This window comes from Ambystoma mexicanum, chromosome 11 (assembly GCF_040938575.1).
Source record: "Ambystoma mexicanum isolate Mex_15411 chromosome 11, UKY_AmexF1_1, whole genome shotgun sequence".
In the NCBI taxonomy this organism is placed as follows: Eukaryota; Metazoa; Chordata; class Amphibia; order Caudata; family Ambystomatidae; genus Ambystoma; species Ambystoma mexicanum.
Genome location: NC_090934.1, coordinates 282,267,927 through 282,283,434, shown reverse-complemented (window position 1 = coordinate 282,283,434; position 15,508 = coordinate 282,267,927).

The window sequence follows — 15,508 nt, the reverse complement described above, 5'->3', positions numbered from 1 at the left end:
TTCTGGCCTTGCAGAAGGAATACCAAGAAGGTTTGGACTCCCTACTGCAAAACCAGAAAAAGCTGGAGCAACAACTGGACTTCAACAGGGTATGTGCTGAGCAGGTAGTCACCCTGCAAGGCCACCTAGATAGAGTGAAGGCGGAGAGCAACAAACTAATTCTGAAAGACCTGGATACCCAGGCAGAGTTTGATCAGGAGCGCCAGAATGCTGGTGCCTTCCAAAGGCAAAGGGACGACCTGGCAGCACAGATGCAGGCTCTCAGTCAGGAAAGGGATACCTTAGGCCAGGAAGTCTGCCATTTAAAAAGAAAAATGGAAGAAAATCACCTGACCCACCAGGGACTGGGTGACATGCAAAAAGAACACCAGAACTTGCTAGAGCACACCAGGAGGGTGGAGGATGCTCTAGCAAGAAAGGAGCAGGCCAATAGGGACACAGCTCAGGAGGTAACCCTCCTGCAGCAAAGACTGGCCCAGTTCTCCAGGACCAACCAGGAAGCACAGAGGGAAAATGAGGCCCTCTGTCAACACAATGATAGGCTCCAACAACAGGTAGCGATGCAGGAGAGACTGATAGAGTCGAGTAAGGCCTTAACAGAGGAACTGAAAGCACAAATGCAGGCTCTTGCATTGCAACAGGGAGCAGGGAAGGATAGAGATGAGGTCTGCTGGGAAAGAGAGACTCCTGACCATAACCGCAGGAGCCCTAACACCAGGGGCCTTCATCTCCCCCAGTCCCTGGACTCTACCACCCCCATGTCCCCTGGCGCACATGAGCACAGGGCCGCAGGGATGGCAGATTACTATCCAGCTAAGAGTATGGGGCTCATAGGCCAGTACCACTCAGGAATGGAGGGGTGGGCATCCGGGTATGGGCACCCAAGTACAGTACAGTTCAATGGCGAACCCCAGGAGAGTAGGCCCATTAAGGGCATCCTGAAAACCTCTGCCCAGTTAGGTCAGTGGAGGGGGTACCCATCAAATCCTGGCAGCAAGGAGGAATCTGAAGACTCCTCTGAACTGCGCAGGACACAGGAGACCAGGTCCCCACATTCTGCCAGCCATTCCCAGGCTCGCAGAATCCGGGAAAACCTGGAAGAACAGACGGGAACCTCTGGGAGCAGTGCCTCTGAGTCCGAGGAAGAATGGACAAGGGTTACCCGAACCAAAAAGGCCAATAAGGCAAAAAGGGCCTTGCTTAAGGACCCCTTAAAGCAGATTAAGGCGATCAGGAGCGTCATCACGCCTTACCATAAGAACGCTAAGTATTCTGTTTGGGAGCACTTAGAGTTGTTTGAACAAATGATGGAGACTTTCCATTTGAAGGACAGCCAAAGCTGTATTCAATATGTAAAGTGGACCTTCTCCCCGGAATACTCCAGTTTCTTTGCGGGGCTGGAGGACCAAAATCATTTAAGATGGTCCACCTATAAGGCGGCCATCTTGAAACATTTTTCTGTTCACAGAAATCCTCAAGAGGCTCGCAAGGCAGCCTACAATTTGCAATGTGGGGAGGATCAGGCCCCACAAGAATTTGTGCAGGAGTTAAAGCGTGCTTTTGCACAGACCACAAGAAGGGTGCGCACGGATAGCAGGGAATTTATTAATACGTTTTTCCATGCCTTGCCCAAATACATCATGACCCAGCTCGTGAGGGATTTTCACGAGAAAAGATCTTTAGACTGGGTCATTGAACAGGCTACCCGGATCTATGAGGTGCAGAAACCGGTAGATAGCAAAAGTAATGCCCAGAAAAACCCCAAAGCCAACACCACCCCTGCTGCTGCCAAGGTGGCAGAGGTAAAGGTCACCCCCGTTTTAGATTTGGAGATGGGGGGGCCTAAAAACCTACCTGCACCTAATAATGCTAGGCCCAGAAGGTCCTCGGGCCAGTCACAGACAGGGAGCCAAGGAGGCAGCCCCACAAATGGGGTCCCTCGCTCTCCTGATTATGTAAGTCCCCGTTACAAGGGAAATCGACCCATCCTGGGTTATGTGTGGACTCCTCCAGCCCAAGGGGGGGGATCCAGCCAAGCAACTAACCCAGGGAACTTCCCTCCAAACTTCCCACAGGAGGGCAGAAATTTACCAAACCCTGGGCAGAACTTTTTCCCCAGATATCCACCCGACTTTCAGCCCCAAAACCATCCATCCTTCTTTCCCCAATTCCCTGAGCCCAGACCACTGAATCCGGGAGAGGGGAGGCCAAGGGTGGAGGGGTACCCAAATCTTCCCAACCCGGGGTATTACCAGAGGAGGGACAGCTACCCTTCCCGGGATCAGCCCAGGGGAGAAAACAGGGCCCCGTATCAGCCTGAGCGGGTTTCCCAGTTAGAGCGCCAGGTTCAAAACATGGCGCGGGACCTGGGTCACATACTGAGGGCTCAGCAGAACCCTCAGATGGGCGTGCCGGCGCAGAACGCACCCAACTCTGGACCTGGTGCTCCAGAACAATGACGGGGGCAGCACCCCGATAACTCACCGGTTCCCAGGGAGGAGGCACAAAGGGAAGGGGGGTGTAAAGCCTTGGAGGAAGCTTCCTTCCTCACTTGTAAACAGCCCCTGGAAACCCAGGAACCGGAAACAAAATCTCTTGCCCCTGAACGTCTGCCTCCTAAGGAGCAGAGGGGGGGTAGGAGAAACAAAAGACCCAAACAGACTCAGTTTGAGGAGGAGGTACAGATCTTCCAATTTGAGGGAGAGGGATCCTCAGAGGATCCTGGGAAAAGGATCTTCTCCTTCAGAGAGGGGGGAACTCCTCCCAAAGAAAAATGGGTCCCTAGGGATGCAAATCCAGACTGGGGAGATGTGGAGACTGAGCTACCGCCGCCCACTATCTCATCCCAGAACAAACAGCAAGAAAACCCCCTGGTTCAAACCCATCCTGGTGACTGCCTCCAAAAAGGGGGGGGGCGGCCCAGAACCGGAACCAGGGGAACCCACAATGGCTCTGATCTCCAGTTGCCAACTTTTTCTTTCAGATTCCCAAGGCTCTCCACAGAATTCTGCCCAAAATTCTTCTCTCGCGATGTCCAAAACCAGAAAGTTAGCCCACCAGTTGTCCAAAAATGTACATTATCTGTGCCCCCTTGAGGAGAAGGAGGGAAGATATTATGCCCCGGTACAAGTACAGGGGCAGGGTACAATCTCGGCACTGGTGGACACGGGATCTCAAGCTACCCTTCTGTCCAGAAGGGCCTTTGACGAACTGAATGCAGGAAGGGGAGAGAATTACCAAATTCCTCTCACCTCTCTTCCTGGACAACTAAAGAACTTTGACGGGAAGGAAATTCCCGTCGAGGGGACGGCAGATTTGGACATTAAAATTGGGCGACACAAGTTGAAACACCCGGTCATAGTTGTGACCCCAGAGGGCACCCCTTGTTTACTAGGGAATGACCTCCGGAGAAGGTTGTCACCCCTAATAGATTGCGTAAACAGGGTCCTCTGGACCCAGACTAGCCGACCAATAAAATTAAAACAGAGTGTCAACCATGTTAGTTTAAACGGCACCTGCCACATGGTTGAACAAAAATCTAACCAAGTAGAATTTCACTTCCAGAACAACCAGATTCCAGACGTGACAGTAATAGCAGTAGGACAACAGACTAGTGATGGGGGGTCCTCTCTATTTCTGAAAATCAACCTTCCTTCCAGTCTAAAGTGGTACTCCACGCTGGAAGGAAACACTCTGAAATTCTATACCAATCCACAATCTGAAACTCCCACTCCTATAGTCCAGAAAGATGTGAAATCAGCTCAGAGCCTGGCTGATATTCAGCAAATTGGAGAGCAGTTGTTCATCCCTGTTCAGTTAAATGATGGGAAGGACTCTGTTCTCGCTCGAGTGTGTGTGAACAACGGTAAGAGCTTCATCAGCGAAGCCATGTTTCGCCGACTCCCAAAAGATCCAGCCATTCCCCCCTTCAAACTGATAGACAAATGGGAAATGGACCTGGAAGCACCTAATTCCAAACATCTCCTGCCAAGCAGGTGTATGCTCAAAATCTCCATTGGCACAAGAGCATAGTCCACAATTGTTGGGTCGTGCGAGACATCCCTGCCGCCTTTTACTTAGGCAGTGACATTCTCAATCGCTTTGCCATTAGTTTGGACCTAATAAACTTCAAAGCTTGGTCCCGATTAGCGGATAATCCCATGGGCTTTGATGATCCAGAAAAAGCATTTAGGTCTGCTCAATTGCTACCTTATGCAGTTGAAATTCAGACTAAAGAGGAAGTCACCATCCCAGAAAGGACCCGACAATTCTCCCTGGAAGTGAAAGTTAAAAGAGGACAAGAGTTGAAAAACCCTGATGCTTACATACATCTAAATGCTTCTCTCCAACAGCAAGGGTTGGGGGTAAACCCAACACCATTAGTCAACATAGAACATGACACCATTCCAATAGAGGTGGATAACAGCGACTTAAAGAGTATTACTCTAGCCGCAGGCACCATTATTGGAATGGCGGTTGATGACCGACATTTCTCCATTGATCTTAGAAATGAACTGTTAGGACCAATCCCCAAGGACTGTTTTGACAGTGACAGTGAGGACAATACAACACCAGACAGGATTTTTACCCGGCATGGGGGGAACTTCCTGGTGTACACTTCCTGCCCTTATGGTAAGGAAGATGTGACTTGTGAATTCAGGAGGGATGAGGTGATTTTCCAGGTTCATGAAGGCTGCCTTGCCCACCTGAAGCCTCCGGTCCAAATCAGCACTCTGACCAGGGACTTCTCCACCCAGCTGGAGGAGGCCGCGGAGATAGCCAAACCAGAAGTCTTTCCAGGCTTCAGGCAGATGGTGGAAGAGAGAGTCAATCTAGCTGATGCCTGTGTGACTCTGGAAAAAAAGCAAAAGTTGAAACAAGTTTTCTTGGATTTCCAAGATCTCTTTGCGGTAGACTCATATGACTGTGGTCGCACCGACATCCACACAACAACAATCCCCACGGACCCTGGCATGACTCCAGTGTTTGTGAAGCAATATCGTTTGCCTCTCGCATCCATGGAGTCCCTTACTGAAATAATTAAGAACCTTGAGTCCCGGGGAATAATCCGTCCAGTCCACAGCACCTTCAATAATCCGGTGCTGGGAATATTGAAGCCAAACGGCCAGTGGAGACTCTGCGCCGACCTTAGGGAGCTCAACAAACGGGTCCATACTTCCCGATGGCCTCTGCCCTACATTGACCAAGGTCTGGCCCAGATTCAGGGGTCACAGGTATTCACTGCAATAGACCTGACCAATGGATATTGGACCGTGCCTGTCAGTAGGGAGGACCAATACAAGCTGGCTTTTACCTTTGGGGGCCAGCAGTACACATGGACCCGGACTCCCTTCGGATACCTCAACTCCGGCAATGAATTCAACATTTTTCTACACAAGGCCATGCCCGACTTGGGTGCAAGGGGTAACCTGGCTTATGTAGATGATGTCCTCATCAAAAGCTCAACTGTTGAGGAACACATAGCGGAGATCCGTTATGTTCTGACACAGTTGAGGGCCGCCGGAGCAAAACTTTCCTTTCAGAAAGCACAGTGGTGTAAAACCCGTGTTAACTTCTTGGGGCATGAGATTACTCCTCAGGGTCTTTGTCCCCAGGAAAAGAAAGTGGAAGCCCTCCAAAAATTGAAAGACCCCACAACTCTGCGGGAACTAAGGAGCCTCCTTGGACTGACTAATTACAGCAGAAAGTTCATTGAGGGCTACGCAGAGATCACCAGACCCCTGATTCATCTCCTAAAGGGGGGGGTCAAGTGGGAATGGGGTCCAGAACAATCCGAGGCAGTAAGACAACTCAAGAGAAGCCTCTCACAAGCGCCTTGCCTAGCTTACCCTGTCAGAAACAAGGAGTTCTTCCTGGAGACAGGGTTCTCTAATACGTGCTTGACGGCCGTATTATACCAAAAGCATGACAAGGTCAATAAAGTAATCTCCTATGCGAGCAAAACTTTATCCTCTGTGGAGGAAAAATTCAACGATTGTGAGAAGGCACTCCTGGCAACGGTGTGGGCATTGAAGAATTACCGCCCGTTTATCCAGGGGGAACACATCATAGTGGAGACTCCACACCAGCCTCTGCAATATCTCCAAAGTGACAGAATCCGGGCCGGAAATGTGAGTAAATCCCGAATTACTTCCTGGATTCTGTCAATGCAAGGCTTTCCTGTGGAGGTCAGATATGGCCAAAACAAGAAGAGTCCCCTCGCGCAAGGTCTGGCTGACTTGCATGATTGTGCCAGAGAAAACTGTCTCGAGGACGAAAGTCTAAAAATAAAGGACAACATGGAGGCATACCTTAATTCCCCACACAAAGTCTTTGAAGAGGACAAGTGTGAGGGAATGCCCACTGTCTATGTGGATGGATGCTCTTACCATGTTGACAACAACGGGGAGAAAGAACTGGTGGCTGGCGTAGGGAATGCATGGGTGAATGAGTCCCCAGAACCCTCCGCTGGATACAAAATTGGTCCCCGAAGTAGTCAGGTGGCAGAATTGATGGCTGTGCATCAGGCCATCCTCACTGCTGTCCAGCATCAACTCCGCGAACTGGTCATAATCACAGATTCGGATTATGTACGGAACGGGTTCGTGGAGCACCTGGTTAATTGGAAAACCAGAGGCATGTTATGTGCTAACAACAAACCCTTGAAACATGGGAAGTTGATCCAAAACATTGATGATCTGGTCACCTCGAATGGGATGACCATCTATTGGAAAAAGATCAAGGGTCATTCCAAAGTAGAGGGACCAGACAAAACTGGAAATGACTTAGCTGATCAGCTGGCCAAAACCGGAGCCATCCAAGGGGATCTAATTGAGATTGAGTCCCTGTTGGGGGAAATCCAGGTCACTGCCATCACTAGGTCCCAGACAAATGCTCACAACGACCTTTCAATTGCACAATGGAGTAAGGAGACCCCTGATGCTGATTTGATTACTGCTCAGAAGGGGGATCCAATAATTGGTAAATTTTACCAGCACCTTGAGGACCCTGAGAACTTTCCCCTGACGGATACCGATTACATTGGGAAAGAGGACCTAAGAGTGTTGATGAAATGTCCAAAAATGTTCCGGATCCAAGACGGTTTGTTGGTAAGGAAATCCAAAGCTGGCCACGATCAGTGGGTGGTTCCTACCTCATTCCGAAGCCTGATGTTAAGTCACGCCCATGATGCGGCCACCGCCGGTCATAGGGGGTTTCACACAACATTGGAAATCTTAAGTGAGGTTGCATACTGGCCACACATGGGGCAGGACCTCGACCAATACTTGAAGGGGTGTCTTGTGTGTGCACAATTTCAGCCATCATCCCTTACGCACCGGGCGCCTTTACAAAAGAGGGGAATGACACTGCCATGGTCAGATTTACAAATCGACTTTGTAGGCCCTGTAATTCGCTCGGCTAGGGGGAATAAGTACATGTTGACTGTGACATGCTTGTTTACCAAGTGGGTGGAATGTCTCCCAGCCCCAAACTGCAAGGCAGAAACGGCAGCTGCCTTGATGATTAACCACATCTTTTCCCGTTTTGGTCTACCTCAAAGGATTGAGTCAGACAGAGGTAGCCACTTCACCAGTGAAGTAATGACAAAGATGTGGGAGATACTGGGGGTCAAAAGGAAGTTGCATATTGCTTATCGGCCAGCTTCTTCTGGGGCAGTAGAGAGATATAACCGAACCATTGTGAGCATATTAAAAAAGTTTGTGGCAGATTCTGGGCCAAGTTGGGACATCCGATTACCTCTGGTCCTAATGGCCATCAGATCTACCCCTTCATCTGCAACCAAAATGTCACCATTTGAGTTGATGACTGGACGCAAGATGGTGCTTCCTCAGCATTTGCTCTACAGGACCCAAGAGCAGACACTGATAAATGCCTCCACTACTCATGAGTATGTAGAGAATTTAAGGAAACACCTCCAACATGCTTTTGCTTATGCTCAGCGGAATCTAGAAAGATCGGCTGATAGCATGAAGACCCATTATGACCTGAAAACTTCCAGGAAGGAATATCAGGTGGGAGACCGGGTCTATCTATACAACTTCCAAAGGAACCAGGCCAAGCAGCGCAAATTTTTGCCTACATGGAAAGGACCCTTTGAGATCATCGACAAGATCTCACCTGTGGCCTACAAAATCCACATCCCCAAAGGCGGTTCGGCAGAGGGGGAAGACAAGTGGGTCCACATAAACCAGTTGAAATGTTGCCATCCCAGGCACACTCTGCAACAACTGGAGGAATCCTCTGGAATCCTAGCGGGTACTGTATCAGACTAATTCAGTTCCAATCATAAAACACACCACATCTAGTCTCTAACATACTGTGATTTGTATGAAACTGTCTCTTAGTCATACTGTTTTTATTAAAATAAGAATGTAATGTTTCGTTATGATAAAATGCATATGCTGCCCCACTATCTCAACAGTGGTGGAAAAAAAAATCGTCTATGAGTAGATATTGCCGCTTTTGCTTTATCATCCTAGGAGAGATGAAACCATGAAGAATGACCAAGAAGGACGATCCGGAGACCGGGAACGAAGATCCAATGGGCCCAGTGGACCGCCCAATATTCCCATCAGGACCGGCGAGGAGAACTGATCGATCAGTACCGGATGGAGAAGAAGATGCTGAACTATGCCATCTACAGAAGAGGAAGAAGATTATGCGGACAGACCGGTGCGTGGGTCCAAACCCTTGGGCACGCGACTCCCCATCGACTCAAATTCAAAGTGCAGTCGCGTGGGGGGGCTTGTTGGGTGTCCTGACCCACGTTTAAGCTATCATGCCACAACATTTGGCGCTGTGGGCTTAGAAAATTCAAGATGGCGGAAAACCCACATGTGCGCCGAAATCCAGGAAAGCTGCGCAGTTTGTGCGCACACCGAAATGGTTGCCTCACTTGCCACCCACCAGTGCGAGAACGAAAGGCCGGGTTGCCATGAGGGAAATGGGTTGCCAAAGGAAAAACAGTAGCGCCGGTTAGCTTCAAAGCGCTTTAAAATCACCATTGGAATACCCGCACAGTAGTCTGAAACCATTAGGAATGGCAATGCTGATTGCCAAATGCAACCTAGAATTGTTGGGAATTCATTTTCTTAAATCCCAAAAATGGGTGCAGTACCAGTACTCACCACTATCCAAAAGCCGGCAGTTTAAAACCACCCTGTGTTTCTCTGAAGGCAGGCTCAAACTGTCTATTTTAAACATTGCAACACATCTAAAAACTCACTGGACACCAGCAGACATTTGGTAGAATGGAGTGTTGTGTGCCTACAAAATCTGGGAAATGAAGAGCCCAAAACAATGCTTATAACAAAACTGCTATGGAGTCAGCAGTTTAAGTTGCACTGGATTTAAAGACACTACAAATCTAAATGTTTAAAAGAAATGAGTGACCTACTTTGAGTGTCACATAGGTTGCAATTGTTTAAATGTCATAGTTTTAAACTTAGAATCAGCCTTCTAGCTGCATATGTGAAAATGTTTAGTTTTATTTGAATGCAGAAACTGGGGAACAGAAATGACAGCTTAAAGAGATTCCAATTTGCCTGGCAACTACCCCCATCAGGAGTGAAACTTGAGTCACAGCTGTGTTCCCAGGCCTAGCTACCCTTTTCCTGCTCACACTAAGGATATGCCATCTATCTGATAATTGAATTACCTGTGCTCTGCAGGAGAGTGAACAATGCAACTCCCTTCACCCAGGCAGAGGGTTTATTGAGAGGATCATAAATGGCTTCCTCTTGAACAATGAGCCTCTCCTGACTCAGGCAAAGGTTTTATTACAGCAGTCGTAAAATGTAGCTTCCTCTTGGCAGAAGCTGGGAGGAGCACTGCCTGTGAGAGCAAGCTGGCTTGGCAGAACTGGATAAACCAGTATTTCTACCTTGTGCTGAGAGGAAACCACACCCCTTTGTAGCCAGAATATTGTTTAGAAAAAGATGAATAACTCATGGTGCGGACATGTGAAAATTTTATAAATGATACCATAATTCTTGTGATTTTTCCGCCCACAGTTTAAGAGGTTTTTAGAACCGGTGGTATGTTCAGGGGGGTTTTAGCGGAAAAGTGGATATTACTCTAAATGTATGCATGTTAAAAATCTGAAACTTCATCAGTTAATGTCCATACTCCCTGCGCACATGTATGTAAAGTTGGGTCAATGTCAGAAATTGAAAAATCAGTTAAAAAGTCAATTATGTTCCATTTCTGAATGCAAGCTCTTAGAAACAGCAGATTTGGACAGAGACATGGCTAAATTCAGCCACACCAGGTATATGTAATTTCAAGCAACTGTGTAACTGTGAAATATGTCTTTTATTATCAAATATAGAATGTGTGCAATCTGACAGAGGAGTGTCCTATCTGCAAGCCATAAAATGACATCCCTCTGACTCACAGTTCATTCCCCAATCAAATGATAAATGGAAGTTTGACCAATTAGAAGCTGAGAGAGAGGTAGGGTCAGTGATGCTAGAACACACCCACATTCTAAACACATAAAAGCAGACAGACAGGACAGATAGGGACCTTCAATTCCATTTGCTGCAACGCACTCTGCCGGACCATACAACATCCAGAGATCCAGACTTCAAATTCATCAACCTCCAGAAAGCCAAACTAGAGACTTCAATCTATCCAGAACTAGAGACCCAGACCAGAGAACCAGAGAGAGCTGACCCAGATCACTGTGAAGTGCAGAGACCAGAAGCGAATTTAAAACCCTGACCAGATCCATGGCGAGGCCCATTTCACTCAAGAATATAGTGTGAGTACCTAGAAAACTGTGCAGAACCAATCTCCTAGTTAAAATAATATAATTCAATCTATTTAATCTAAGTAGAACTGCCTCCTAACTGTCACCTGTCATTTGTAAAGCTGTCACTTGTCATTTCCTAGTTGCAAGCTGCACTTGTCTTTTTGAACTTTAAAATTTCAAATCTGAAAAACGACCTTCACAAAATCGCTCATATCGCTCATATCTCTCATATCTCCGCAACCGTTTGTGCTAGAGACTTGCAATAACTTTCATCTGAAAGGTTAGAATCGTGGTTTTCCTACCCCTTATAGTTTTAAAACGACCTTCACAAAATCGCTCATATCTCCGCAACCGTTTGTGCTAGAGACTTGCAATAACTTTCATCTGAAAGGTTAGAATCGTGGCTTTCCTACGAACCTAGAACCGCATTCCTAACCCTTATAGTTTTACCGCAATCGCGGAACACGCATTCGCGAATTTTACCGCGATTTGCAAATTTCTTCACATGTAAAAACTGCTGCTGCTTGCCTTCCATTTGCCAGAAATTCGTTTAACCTGCTAACTATCCCTGCATCATTGCTAGTGTGAGCCTGGACTAATATTAACTAGATACCACTCACCCTGAACCTCTGAAAGGGAATTAAAAGTATTTTAGCATATTTTTTAATTCATTGCCAGCACATATCAAAGCAATTTGGGCCTGTGTTTTCAAACTTCTGTGGTCTAAGTTGCTGGGGTGAACTGATTTACATTGATTGCATTTCTGAGAACTGTGTTTTTTCCTTCCATTTCCTTGCCTTGCATCAAGGGGGGGAGGGGATTGCCAGAGAAAAGTGATTACATTGTTTGGTTGAAATCATATTGAGTATTTTCTGTACTGCATTCATTGAATATTGCATCCACCTGAGCTTACATAAAGCATTCTGTACCACCTTCTTCTTTTGTTCCTATTCACCTGTGTGCTACCTTATCCATTTCACGTCAACTCATTAGTGATTATAAGAAGTGTGCTAGTGCCAGATTCTCCGTTGTTGATCTTTATCATATCAGATTAAGTGTGCTATTCAATTATTAATTTATTATAAAGTGTGATATATATATATTTTAAATTATCAAATAAACCTTTTAACTTGCAAAACAGAACTACTTCTTGGCTCAGTGGGGTCAGGGGGATTCCAAGAGAGGGGTGTTATATAGGTGTAGTCATCCAGAACGCATGAACTGGACATAAAGATATATCAATAAAGGTTTTCATTCAGTATTCTAGACTAGGCGTTAACTTAGCTGTAGTGCTGAATTGAATCCTCTTACATGTCCACACTTTTCGACCCAGATCTCCTCAACCATGGGGACACACACATGTATGTACTTTGATCTCCCTCATTACTTCAGATGTATTGCCCCATTACTGCATGAGGTGTCAGTCATAGATCCTTGACTCTTTCACCCATCGCCTCTTTCCAGCTGGCTGCACAGGCTTCTGCCCTGCATACTCCTTCCATAAGACATCTATTTCCCCTCTGATCGACCCCATTGGTCTGGGGATGATAAAGAGTTGTAATTTTTTGTTTAATCCCCTGCTCCTCATGTACCCCTTCACCAGCTCACAGATACATTGAGGCCCATTGTCAGTTAAAATACTGTATTGAATACCCTCCCAGGCAAAATTGTCTTCCAGGAACTTCAGCACGCCTTTTGGCCTGGTCTCCTTCATCACTTTTACCTCCACCAACCTAAAAAACGGATCCACCATCACCATAACTTATTTCTTTTACTGAGATCTCTGTCCTATGGGGCCTATGATGCCGAGCTGAGATTTAACGGCTGTTGTATAAAACACAGCTCCTTTCCTGATTCCTTGCAGCCCACACAGTCTCTCAATCTGTGCTCAACAGATCTACTCAAACCAAGCTACCAATAATCTGCTTTTAGAAACTCTTTATTTTCCATAATCCCCACATGCCCTTCATGGGCTACGTCAATCAATCCGTCTCTCAGTCCACTGGGAGCTACTCCCCTACCTGACTGGTACAGCAATCCATTTTCTATACTAAGTTCATTCCAAACTTCTAAACATTTCTCCAGCTCCTATGTCATGTTTGCCTTCTTTGGCCATCATCCGCTCACATAAGACTTCACCTTCTCAATCACCACCATATCATTACTGCAATCTGCTTCCCATTCGATTCGCCCTATGATGCCATTGCGGGTGGTATACACTTTTTCATTCCATCCCTCCTCTACATTTCCACCCCCCCACTTGTATTCTGGATAAGTGATCCGCAAACACATTTTTCCTCCCCACACAAATGTTCAAAACATCTCTAAAGCCCTAACGCATCCTTGTGCTTGCTTTTTAACTACAGAATGCCTTATCTCTGCCCTCTTTCAATACTCTTGGAGCATGTGCTATCACAACCTCACTGCCATCTCTCCTTATTTGGGACAACACAACTCCCAAACCCATTTCACTTGTGTGAGTAGGGAGGATAGTTTTATCGTTGGTATCGAATTGCTCTGATGGCCTGGCCTGATCAATTTCTGCATTTATTAGTACAAATTCTCTCTCATATTGAGCATCCCTTTTAATCTCAGCTCTGTCCATCAACGCCATCCTCAACCCTTCAACATTCTCTGAGAAGTTCTTTATGCATTTTTGATACAACTCCACAAGTCCAAGAAACAATGTGAGTCCTTTCAGATCGTGGTGTCTTAAAGGCTTTGATGGTATCCACCAACTCTTCCTTAGGTTTTATGCCCTCTCTGGAAATCTGGTGCCCCAGATATTCCACTTTTTCTATCCTAATCACACACTTTTCTTTTCTGAGGGTGAGACCGCTCTCATTCAAAATCGTCAAAACCTTCTCCAATGCCTCGTCATGCCCTGGCAGAATCAGTTCCTCCATGCTCCCTCCTTGTGGCATACTCTACGTTTTCCCACACTTCTCTAGAGATTAGCAAATCCTTAGCTCCAGAATCTGCCACCATGTGAACAACCTTCCCATGTAAACCTTCCCAGTAAATATACTTTACTGAAATGTATGCAATAGGGCTTTAACAATCACTCTATTCACCCTCTCCCACCACATTTATTGGGCACACACGTGTCCCTTCAGGCCCCTCGCTATCTCCAGAATCCTTCTCAGTATGCACCTTATCAATCACTACTCCCACACTGCGGCTCACTTCAATTATATTGCAATAATTAGGAAAGTGCCCCCTGTGGAGGCATTTTCTAAACATGACTTTCCTTCCTGGGCAGTTTGGGGCTCCCACAAGATGTACATTGCTACCACCATGTCTCTTGCCGTCAGTTCTCCCCATTTCCTTCCACTTTCTTTCGTGCAGCCTCGCTTGTCCTTTTTCTTCTTCCCTTTTCCATGGGTTGAGTCCCAGTTCCATTTTTGATTACTTCATTAACCATCTCTTTCTTCAATACTTTTCCTTTTTGCCAGACATGCTAGGCACTTCATGGAATGCTCGACTCATTTCACAATAGGCATGACTCCATCCAAGGAAGGATCATCTTTGAGCCAAAGTCCCTCCTTGATCTTATCTCGATAGCACTTGACCATTAATTGATCCCTAATATGTTTGTCACACTTATCCAGAAAGTTATCCAGAAAGTTGCACGCCCAAGCCAGTTCCCTCAGGGCTGTGTCATATTCCTCTACATTCTCACTGGCTTCTTGTTCTACCATGGCAAAGCTGTATCTCTCCAATATAGCACTTACTTTTTGGTTAAGAAGTCTGTCTAATTTCAGCAAGGCATACTCAAACTCAGTTACTCCCTCGCTCACACCTTCTCCATCCTCCAATTCAAGTAGCATCTCATATATCCATGGACCCTCGCACCGTAAACAGTGCATTAGTAGAGACACATTTCTGTGCACCCATCGACATGTTGCCTTAAGGTAATGCATGAATCCCTTTTTTGCAATGTCCCAAATTCACTTTAGGTGACCCGGAATGTGCCATGAATACTGCTGGACCAGGTACATTCTGCACCTTTCCTTTTGTTTTCGTTTTGCTTAATTTGTTTGACATGTGGGTAAGGGATGGACTGCTGGACCAGGTACATTCTGCATTGTGCCCCTTTCCTTTTGTTTTCGTTTTGCTTAATTTGTTTGACATGTGGGTAAGGGATGGACTGCTGGACCAGGTACATTCTGCATTGTGCCCCTTTCCTTTTGTTTTCGTTTTGCTTAATTTGTTTGACATGTGGGTAAGGGATGGCCTTTAATGTGGTCCTAGGTAGCACAGATGTTATTTTGCATGTATTTGCATGCCCAGTTTCCCCAAAAAAACAGAGGCTGCCCAGTATCCTGTAAACCTTTTCAACAAGATGCCCTGTTAGCTATGGCTGCACTCCCCGTAACAATAAAAGCAACAGGGATTTGTGTCTCTGCATACAATGGATAATTACATCACGCTCAGTCTCGCATGTCTTAGGGTCCTCTTTTCCAAAGTCAAGCTCGCTGCTCCCTTTAGCTCGTCGCACACACCACACACCTCAACCTCCCTCTTGCTGCGTTATTTTTCTTCACCACACTCTGGCTCACGCTCAGTACTCCACCCTGCTTTACCCTCTTTCATACTTTCTTTTTTCACACCACCTTACTTTCAGAGAGTTTTCCAGACTACTCTTGGGGACGGCCACACCCAGCGGATGCTGTGTCATACTTCCCCCACACTATTCTGAACACACACTAGGCTTCCTGATCCCTGTCT